The following is a 9,328-nucleotide window of genomic DNA, read 5'->3' as shown; positions in this document are numbered from 1 at the left end:
TAAGATTCAGCTGAATATATTTTATGTTTATTAATTTAAGTGGTAGCTGCTAGAAAATTTGTTTAAAACCATACTGTAGCACATAAATTATTATTAATGCAAATGCTAATACTAGTTTGTTGCTGTATATTTTTGTAAGTGCGATACTTATACTTTAAAGAATATTTTTAAAGAAGTAAGTTTGTACTTATTAAAGCTTTACAATGTACTGATGGTTAGATAGTTCAATTAATTCTAGTTTCAAATTATGTTTATGTAAATTTAGCTGTTTATAATTTTTTGTTGTTTTTTAATTATGTTTAATAATTTACACTGTAATACACTTTGTTATTTCTATTTTGTGCTTAATTTTTTTTTGTAGTTATCTATTTTTATGTTACCTCAAATAAAAGTCTTATTTTATAAATAAATCATTACTATGTTAATAAAACTGTAATCACAATAAAGTAGTGTTTACTAAATTTAATTTGTTACTTTATTTTACAGATAGTTTTTTTGCTAATATTAGAAAGTTTTAAATAGTATAAAGTACAGCTAATCTTAAACCTAAATATTTAATTTATATTTACTAAATTTAAGTTTTTATACGTTTTTTACAATTTAGCAACAGAAAAGCGTCAAAGTAATCTAAATATTGAGTTCCAATATTTTGTTTTGTTACTATAAAATTGGAAATTACAAGTAATAAAAGAAAACTATTTAAAAAATTTGTAAATTTAGGAGTTTTGATAATGTGAGTTATAAAACATGTTTGTAGTTTAAAATTTGTTTACAATTATTATATTTAAACATAAGTTTAAACGTGCTTAATTAAGTTATATCTTTATTAAGTAACTTAATGTTTATTATATTAATTTATTAAAATGTATTATTATGATTAATGTTATGAGTTATATTAAACCTAGTAGCTAAGCGAAATTTAGTATTTTTTTCTAGCACAAACTAATTACTAGATATTTATATGTTGAAAAGATGTATTAACGATAAAGTGAACAAAAACCAAGTATAAGAAAATTATTTTGTTAACATATAATAGTTTTAATTAAAAAAGTCAAGCTAATTAATATTCAGCCGGATTTGTTATAAAGAATTATCAAAAAATATTAATGATAGTAATTTTGTAGTAAATAAAGATTATTTATTTTCTATAATGCATACTGAATCAAAAACAACTAATTTTATATGCAAGACAACTGTTTTTACACATATATAACATGTATGTAAACAAAAATATTTAGTATATGTACTGCTATTTACAAAACAACTGTTTTAAATTAAGGTCAAATTAAGTTAATAATTCCAATATACATAACTTATTAGCCTATAAGGTCTGTAGTAATAGTTAAGAACTATTGTATCCTTGATAAACAGGAAGATGTGCAATCACTAATCCTTAAACAGATAAATTGCAAGTAATTGTAAATTCTGAATAATAAAAATGTTGTTGTAGATATAATTGAAGTTGTTCATTGATTACTGTCTCCAACCAGGGTGTGGAAACTGTTAATTTGTTTCCATTTTAGGTATTGGTTAAAAGCAGTTTGTTTCCAGTTTAGATATTGATATTGAGCACTATGTTTTGGAATCCAAACTGTAAAGATTACTATTCTGCTTAAGTCAGCTCTCTTAAAGTCATACAGTTTGAAATTTGGACTAAGATAGTATATAAAACTGCTTTATTTGCTTATTTGCAAATATTTGGTTTCAAATTACTTATTGTTGTTTTGTAATTATAAGTTTTTTAATTGACTAATTGCCAATTTTCTTAGGGTTTATAATAATTTGTATTGATTTTTATCTGAGTAATTAAGATATTTAAAATTTATTACTAGTTTTGATCATATTTAAGTGTTTGCAATTATTTTAAATCAAAGGTAAGTCTCGAACATGGACACGAATTATAAATCCCTATACAGTTGACATTTAGCTAAGCTACCTAGCAGAAACTCCTCACCTCGGTTTAACATTTGCAATAATGTCCCAAACAATCAGATGTTGCTATCCCAACTATCTGGATAGACTCTTTTGGATTAGGACCTTGTCGGATCATTATTTAAAAACTTATCCGGATCCGGGCGGATATAATTTTTAAAATAAAACCTAGACTCGGATCCACAATTTGTGGAACCGGTAGATCACTAGCTAAAATTCTATATTACAGTAATTATTAATTGATAATTTCTAAATATTTACTATCATGTTGAACATTAGTTTATCGTGTATAACTTAAAAGTGTTTAAAATTTTGTAAAACTTGTAAAAGTCGAAATTTATATATTATAGTAAACTAAATATCTGAAATTTTTATAGAAATATATTTAGACGTAAAAATACTGAATAAAATAGTCTCACATTCATGATGAATTTTCGATACACAACAACGAGTAATTTCATTGTGTCTAATGAGTTTATTAAAAAGAGACATAATCTTTTATGCCTAAAAGTCTTTAAGTTTGTATATTGGGCGAACTATAAAAATAATAGCTAGAGATTTGTAGTTATTATAAGCTAAATAGTTTAAACTTTTCTGTTCAAGCTGTTTAATTATCTTAAAGGTGTATATTGGCGAAACCGCTAATCACTCTAGATTTAGTACATTATTAATTCAAACGGTGTTTCGATTAACGGGCAAGTAAATACACACGGCACGTAATTAACACTACTTTATACAACAAAAACTGCAAGAAACAAGACACTGCAAGCAGGCAAAGAGTGGGCTTTCCGGGATTTCAAGTTAAATGGTCTATCCAAGGGTTAGATCGAGGTGATGTTTCGAGGTTTACCTCAGAATCTAGAGCTAGTTCGTGATATGCATTGAGTTGGACGGAATGCTTTTATTGTCCGATAATTAGAGGTTGATTTATTTAATCTTCTCACTAATAAAAAATATCAATTGACGATTAATAATTAAAAAAAACGCCATTTAAAAGACAAGCTGAATATGGTAAATTACCGCAAAGCTGGCTAAAAACTTTAAAACTAATAATAAAAGGACTGTCCACATTAAGAAAATTAAGTCCTTATATGCGGTTTCACTCGTTTAGTATCGTATAGAAATTGTTTTTCACTCGGCAATTAGCTTACTTTTTAATGGAAACATCCTATAAACTTATCAAGTGACATGAACCAATTTCCTAAAGTGTACGATTTAAAAGGCGACAAAAATGATAAACTTTTGAAACTTTATATTTATCTTCTACTTTAATAAAAGCACAGCCGCACGTCGCTGTCCTTACAGGATTCTTAATGCACTCATGTACCAAAATTGAGTGGAAGTCATATAACTCGAAAATCTAAACAACAAATACCTCTATTTACTTCTCAGGCTAGAGTATATAAAGAACCAACAAAAATGTTTTCAGAAATATGAATTTCAGACGAAATACTATTTTTAGTGCTTTTATAAGCAAATTTTTAAAGGATATTTACGTCATTTTTTAGTTAAATGAAGAAATTTAATAAAAAAAAAAGTCCAAACGTTTTCTAATAACTTTCTTAGTTTTGATAATATAACTTAAACATCGGACGACATGCTCTTTTTCCTCGTATACACACAAGCGCTCGGTAGTATCAGTCTACGAGAAGCTCGTCTTGTAAGTTGTATGATCACAAGTTGATTTTAATTTGAGCTAGCCACATGGGACATTTAAATCCAATCCTTAACTCTGAGGACTTTTGCCTACGTTTACTTTGATTTATATGAATTCAACACATATATATTTTTTTAAAGTTATTTCATTTTAGTTAATACTAAAAAAGTTGTAATACTGATAATAAATAAGTGTTACTTTATAAAAATAACTGATTATTATCGAATGTACTCGTTTGAATTATATTGACATTTAGATTTTAGATCAAGTATCCGGCCCGATCTTAATTTGAAAAAAGATCTGCATCCGGCCGGATACAAAGTTTTTGGATCCGGTAGATCACCAGTAAGTATTTTAACTAACAAATTACTTATGTTATTTTAACTTCTATAACAATACTCTACACATGGTTGCTACAGATCAAGCCGAGAAAAATTTCCTGACTTTTTACTAAAATTTTCCCGACTTTTCTAAATCAAGCTCTTAATTTAAACTTATTCTAAAATACACAATCTAATACTTGAAACTATATGAAGCTTTCAATCTAATCTTAGAACATGTTAAATCAACAGTTTTTTTTTGCTGAATTCAATCATCAAACTTCCATTACATCACTTGAACCATCTGTGTATGCTTGATGTCCTTGCAATAACAGCTCTATCAGCAAAATACTTGTATTATTACCTAACAAACACAGTTTGTCTGAAAAATACGCAATTTTTCTCATTTCTTACATAAATGTAACTAAATAAAAGAAACGACATATAAAGAACTAATACAACAAAAACCTTCAATTAATAACGAAATTTTCCAACTAAAATCTTAAAAAATAATGAACTTTTACAATTAAAACCTTAAAACTAAAAAAAAACTAATCAAACACTGTTTTTTTATAATATGTACTAAAATTTATTTTCTCCGTTTATTTATTAGCACTTCAACCTATTCTTCTAATGAAGATATGGTTGCCTTCATCTGGTCCCCTCTCTCTTATAAATTATTTCAAAATTTTAATAACTTTGAACAAACTATATAGAGTTAAAGTATACGGGAGCCGATCATTTTTAACCCGCTATCATTTCTAACCCGTTCACTTCTAACCCGATCACTTCTAACCCGTTCACTTCTAACCCGACCATTTCTAACCCGATCATTTCTAAACCGATCATTTCTAACGCGATCACTTCTAACCCGATCACTTCTAACCCGATCACTTCTAACCCGATCATTTCAAACAAGATAATTTCTAACCCGATTATTTCTAACCCAATTTAGCCAAATCATTTCTAATCCGATCATTTCTAACCTGATCATTTCTAACCCGATCACTTCTAAACCGATCACTTCTAACTTGATCATTTTTAACCCATTTTACTTGTTTATTTTATTTTTTAACCTAGATTTCATTCAAAAACAAACTAGTCTTAATAAAATTATTAAAGTATTTTATTATTAGTTTCTTAAAAACATTATGATTTTAATGTGTTACGTAAGAAACATTGTTAGTATAAACTTCAATTTTAGTATTAGCTTAACATAAGTTTAATTTACTTTTATCACCTTATTTTTTGATATTTCGTTCTACACATAATTTAATTTTTTATTTCATTATTTCATATTTTTTTTGTTCTTTCAGTTTACTTTAACAGATGGTTTTCGTTATTAATATACAATTCACTAAATTGTTCACTTTACAATAATTTGAACTATTCTTTGTTGGATTTTAAAGTAAGCACTTATAACTATATTTAAGTTGGATCTTATAATATATTCACGTGACTATAATAATTTTATCATAGGCAAATTTAAAACATTAACCTTTACAATTGTAATATTCAGATACAAAAACCTTTATATTACGGTCTAAAAACTACAGTGTAAGTCTGTTGTAAATGTTGTATTATTTCTGACTAGTGTATTAACGTTTTATAGTAGGTAATTTTTAAGTTTTATTTTAATAACTTTAACAAACTGTTATATAACTTGCATAGGCCTATTAAGATAATGGAATTCAAACAAACACTAGGAGAAATTAAATACTTTTGTTATAATTAAGTAAAAAAGGCTGATTTTAGGTATAACCTAGATATTAAAACCATTATGTCATATAACGAACCGCAAAAGTATTTTATGTCGATTGAACGTCTTGATTTCACATCATTTATAAATTCCTACTTACTCCTAGAGCAAAAAGTCACTAACAATTAAACAGACATGTTTAGTTGTATAACAAGTCCGAGGTTAATAATTCTCGCCCAGGTAATCTTCTTTCAAATCTTCACTTAAATATACATAATATAAAAAATGTTTTAATAACGACTTAAATTAGTACTTTAGTTGACAAAAACTTCTTTAAAATTCACTTTGTTATGAACAGTTGAAATAACGTAAGTAAAAACGAAATAAATACTAAAAAACATTTTTAAATAGAGTAATAAATTAAATATAATTAAATTAAGTATAACTAGGAGCACAAGTTTATAAAAACTACATCAAGATTTTGTTTCCTTTAATCAATTATTTATTCAGACAATTATTACACGCAACATATTTACTTTTTATTCATTACAGTAAAGCCAGCTTGAAGTCTATTGACTTTATTCTCGGTATTTTTTTCACCTCTAAATTTCTATAAAAGTCATGAGTTTTCTTCATTAGAAATTAAAGCCTATATTATAGTTTCACAACAAAAAGCAATTTTATTATATTATTATAAGTTTTAAAGATACATAAATTAATCAAGTAACTTATGCTTATGTTTCATATTTAATTATTGCTAAATAATCTTAAGTTTTTGTATTTTTGGAAACCTCTGAAACAATAACTTTTAAAAGATATCAAGAAATTTTTTAAACAAGTTTCTATTATTAATCGTGAGAAACAGTTTTTGCAATTTTAAATTTTGAAAACTTTTAAATTTTCATGATAAATGTAAAATTGTTTTGATTTATAAACATCATATTTTGAAAGAAAAAAAAAGCAAAATAATAAATTTTCGGCACTTAACTTTTATAGTTAAGTTTGTTATATAACATGTCTTATTTAATTTTTAAATATAATTTAACTTTGGCTAAAAGAAAGAAAATTAAATTTGAGTTCTAGTAAATGACGGATTCTTAATGTTGAAAAACGTCTACCTCTACTTTTGACTTACTAAACAGTATACATTTTCATTTTAAGAACTTAAAATTTTATAATCTCAATTTTTAATGAAACCACCATATTAAATACGATTACTAAATTTTATCAAGTGTATTATTTCAAGTTTTATAGGTACTGATATTATTATTCTTAAAAATTTGTATTTCATATAAATTCGCCCTAAATTTGAATGCAACTTGCCAATTTGGTCTCCATACTTAAAATGTGTACTAAATATATAGAATATCTTTTTAAAAAAAGTAGAGTCTTTAACTGCTGCAATACTTATTATATTTCTTACATTGACGATTATCAAAACTTAATATTTAATCTTTAGAATACAAAAGACTTATACTTTTCCTAATTCCTTTTTAAACTAATTAACTACAGTTAATTTTTAATCCATTTTTAAACTTTATTAAAATAAGTAATTACCACGAAAATAAACCATTGATTCATAAACCTAACGAAAATAAATCATTATAAATCATTGATATAATATGTACAGTTTAGTTCATTCTATAGTTTGATTTTCTTTTCCTCTGTAAATAATAAAATGTTTTTCAATATTTTCGATAGATATTTATTTAGCCTATATTCCTTATGTGCTTTGGACTTTAAATATAGTGGTTAATCAATGCACTTATTTTTTTTTTTTTTTTTACAATTGTCGGTACCTTAATTCTAATAATGTTTATTTAAATCGAATCGAATATGCTTTGGCAAAGCGAAAAAAAAATAGATAAAAAATCAATGAAATACCAAACGGTTGCACAAATGTACAGAACCTAATTCTAAAAGTCAGGATGTGTATATCCGGTTGATGTTTGAACAAGAATAAATTTTATTCATGAACTTTTGTAGTTTGTTTAAATTCTAGTATAATCTAAAGAATTTTATAAAAGTATCTATGTAACTTCTTTTAATGACAAAGTGCGTAATATAGACTATTTTGCAGATTGCTGCACTAAAATCATTGAAATAATTTACTAAATCGACTCAAGATGTGTAGCTGAATTTTTAAGAGAAAGTTTTTTGTTGAAAAGAAATCTGAAGTTAATTCTAAATTCAAAGACTGTGCAACTGTGTTTGGTTTTATTGGAGCTCACTGATCGATGAAAGAATTGATGTTAAACTTGCTTATTATGGAGTTAAAACCAAATGTTTTAAAAACCTGTTCCTTCAAATCATAAATAAGTCAATTAGTATTATACTAAAGTATAAATCTTTTTTGCTGTTAATCTATAAATATTAGATAAAACTATATTTTCTGATTTTAAGGTATATAAATTTGCGTCTCTTTGTTAAGTATCATTCAGTTTAAGTGGCTTAGCTTTTGATGCCTAGGTCAAGCGTAGAACAAAAAACTTCCAACAGGAATGAATATCAAAAACTTAATTTTAACAAAAGCTATCTGAACATTAAGTTTAAATTTATACAAAAATAACTAAATTTCATTAAAAAACAACTTTGTTGAGAATAATTTGTTTTTAAAACATACCCTAATTTTAAAACAATAATTAACAAACATGTAATATAGATCAGGTTAATAACTTTCGGGTTAGAAATGATCGGGTTAGATATGATCAGGTTAGAAATGATCGAGTTAGAAATGATCGGGTTAAAAGTGATCGGGTTAGAAGTGATCGGGTTAGAAGTGATCGGGTTAGAAATGATCGGGTTAGAAGTGATCGAGTTAAAAGTGATCGAGTTAAAAGTGATCGGGTTAAAAGTGATCGGGTTAGAAGTGATCGAGTTAAAAGTGATCGGGTTAGAAGTAATCGGGTTAGAAATGATAGCGAGTTAGAAATGATAGTAAACCAAAGTATACACATCAACTTGTTACATAAAATACTAAACTAATTACTTAATTATAAAGAACTCAATTATTTACTTAAACAAAAAACACTTTGATTCCAAAATTATGCTAGATAAACTTTTGTGTATATATCACAGTTTCACTATGGAAGTGTCCTTGCAACAGATCATCAATACTAAAAAACTGCTTGTTTAAGTAGGGTAGTTGTTCAATATTTTGATAAAAAGTTTTGCAGTTTTAAAAAGGATATTTTATCAATTTAAACCAGATGAAGGCAGTGGAAATTTAATAATTTTCTAAATTTTTACGAAAATTTTGTTATTTTAGTCTGACTTTAAAGGATTTTTAATTAAATTTTTACCTATTGAAGGCTATGAAACTTTGCTTTTTTAAAACTTTATCAAATTTCCTGACTTTTTTTCAAAAACCCCCATTTTTTTCTGACTTTTGTCATATTTTCAAGTTTTTCTTGACCTTGTGGCAACCCTGTATACACTTTAACTACTTGAAATTAGTGTCCTGTAAGACCTATTTTTAATTGTGAAACATGTGTTCTTCAAAACTTCTTTCCATTAATCGGTAAGAACACAAATGATTTTTATTTTACTAAGATATAATCACTTTAATTCATTTGGATGCTGATTTATGTTGTTTATCTACGAAATAGTTACTGATTTTGTAAAAAGTATAGCTTGGATTTTCTAAACCAAAATACATAAAATTTATAGTTGCTTTATAATAGTGTAATAAACTTAATCAGCCTCTAGCGTATAAACTTT

The sequence above is a fragment of the Thalia democratica genome, chromosome 2 (assembly GCF_965202585.1).
Source record: "Thalia democratica chromosome 2, ktThaDemo2.hap1.1, whole genome shotgun sequence".
Classification (NCBI taxonomy): Eukaryota; Metazoa; Chordata; class Thaliacea; order Salpida; family Salpidae; genus Thalia; species Thalia democratica.
This window is presented reverse-complemented; position numbering follows the sequence as displayed.